Here is a 2,675-nt window from a genome sequence, read left to right on the forward strand (position 1 = left end):
GAAGTGCCGAGCCCTCCCCAAGCCCTTCCGGGGTCAGAGCACGCCCAACGGCCTCGCGCCTTCCGGCGTCCGAGGGAAGCGTCGGGGGGGGGGGCCGGGGAGCGGGCGTCACCTCAGAGCGGGGGAGGGGGAGGAGTCCTGTGCCCCATAGCGGGGCGGGCTGCCCCGTTGGGGGCCCTGGGAAGACAGAGCGAGGCGGGAGGAGAGGCCCCCGGCGGGGTGTCGCGGGTAACGCCCCCTTTGGGGGAACACCCAGGCCGGCGCGTTGGCCCCACGCGCCAGGGGGCGCGAGCCGTCCGTTGACCCGGGCCCCGCGTGCTCCCCCCCACGCTGTGGCAGGCTCTTCTCCCCCCGCCCCCGGGCCCTGCACCCGCCTCGGGGCTGAAGGCTGTGCGGGGGGAGGCCAAAGGGCCGGCTGGAAGGGGCCTGGCTGACCGGCACAGGCTCGAACGGCAGCAGCGCCTCGGATTCCCGCGGGCACAGCCGCTCCCGGCCTTTGCCCCAGCTCTCGCCGGGGAAGCTGCTGGTGAGGCTGTAAACCCCACAGGCCACCTGTTGGGTGGGTTGTCCCCTGCCTGAGACTGAAACCGAACCGGATTTGGGCCGTATTGGGTGTTGGAGACACCATTTTGAGGAGCACGCTGCTCCACTGTGTGACCTCCCGCGCCCTGCAGGTGAGGTCACAGGAGCAGGGCAGCGCACTCCCCAAAATGGCATCTCCCCCCCCCCCCCATGTGGCATGTTGTGGGGGGTAAGTCACACCATTCCTGGAATTACCAAATGTCTGGGAATGCATGAGTGGCCACCCTACAATCACCAAGGCTCCTAATTCACAAGATCCTTTTCCCCGCCCCCCAGCTCACAAAGCCACTCCCAATTTCATCCCAGCTTGCACAGCCACTCCTGCCTCATCGCAGCGAGTCCCTGCTCTTACTCCAAATGACACATCCAGTCCCTTGTGTTTTTTCAACTGCCATAACTACTCCCAACTGACACAGACTCTATCATGGGAGCTGCTTATCATGTATTGCTTGTATTATCATAGTGCTTAAGAACCCCAGTCATGGACCAGGTTGGTGCTGTACAAACAGAACAAAAGGACAGTCGCTGCTCCCTGATCCTAATGTGCCCCGGCCCACCCAACTGACCTAGCTATTGCCAAATCACACCCCAGCTGCCACAACCGCCCTGTATTCCATCTCTCTCTTCCACTAAGCATGCCTGTCTGCTCTGAAACAGCAAAGTAAAATAAGAACCAGATTTATTCTAGCTATAAGCTTGACACTGAGAACTAGAATCAATCAACAAGAATCAATCCTGAAGCAGTTGCATGAGAGGAAAGTGATCAGGAACAGCCAGCATGGATTCACCAAGGGAAGGTCATGCCTGACTAATCTAATCGCCTTCTATGTTGAGATTACTGGTTCTGTGGATGAAGGGAAAGCAGTGGATGTATTGTTTCTTGACTTTAGCAAAGCTTTTGACACGGTCTCCCACAGTATTCTTGTCAGCAAGTTAAGGAAGTATGGGCTGGATGAATGCACTACAAGGTGGGTAGAAAGCTGGCTAGATTGTCGGGCTCAACGGGTAGTGATCAATGGCTCCATGTCTAGTTGGCAGCCGGTATCAAGTGGAGTGCCCCAAGGGTCGGTCCTGGGGCCGGTTTTGTTCAATATCTTCATAAATGATCTGGAGGATGGTGTGGATTGCACTCTCAGCAAATTTGCGGATGATACTAAACTGGGAGGAGTGGTAGATACGCTGGAGGGGAGGGATAGGATACAGAAGGACCTAGACAAATTGGAGGATTGGGCCAAAAGAAATCTGATGAGGTTCAATAAGGATAAGTGCAGGGTCCTGCACTTAGGACGGAAGAACCCAATGCACAGCTACAGACTAGGGACCGAATGGCTAGGCAGCAGTTCTGCGGAAAAGGACCTAGGGGTGACAGTGGACGAGAAGCTGGATATGAGTCAGCAGTGTGCCCTTGTTGCCAAGAAGGCCAATGGCATTTTGGGATGTATAAGTAGGGGCATAGCGAGCAGATCGAGGGACGTGATCGTTCCCCTCTATTCGACATTAGTGAGGCCTCATCTGGAGTACTGTGTCCAGTTTTGGGCCCCACACTTCAAGAAGGATGTGGATAAATTGGAGAGAGTCCAGCGAAGGGCAACAAAAATGATTAGGGGTCTGGAACACATGAGTTATGAGGAGAGGCTGAGGGAGCTGGGATTGTTTAGCCTGCAGAAGAGAAGAATGAGGGGGGATTTGATAGCTGCTTTCAACTACCTGAAAGGGGGTTCCAAAGAGGATGGCTCTAGACTGTTCTCAATGGTATCAGATGACAGAACGAGGAGTAATGGTCTCAAGTTGCAGTGGGGGAGGTTTAGATTGGATATTAGGAAAAACTTTTTCACTAAGAGGGTGGTGAAACACTGGAATGCGTTACCTAGGGAGGTGGTAGAATCTCCTTCCTTGGAGGTTTTTAAGGTCAGGCTTGACAAAGCCCTGGCTGGGATGATTTAACTGGGAATTGGTCCTGCTTCGAGCAGGGGGTTGGACTAGATGACCTTCTGGGGTCCCTTCCAACCCTGATATTCTATGATTCTATGATTCTATGAACTAGAACACAGCTTCCCCCAGAAGGATGAATAGGGGAACTGATAAACTCAGAG

The sequence above is a fragment of the Caretta caretta genome, chromosome 8, assembly GCF_965140235.1.
Source record: "Caretta caretta isolate rCarCar2 chromosome 8, rCarCar1.hap1, whole genome shotgun sequence".
Classification (NCBI taxonomy): domain Eukaryota; kingdom Metazoa; phylum Chordata; order Testudines; family Cheloniidae; genus Caretta; species Caretta caretta.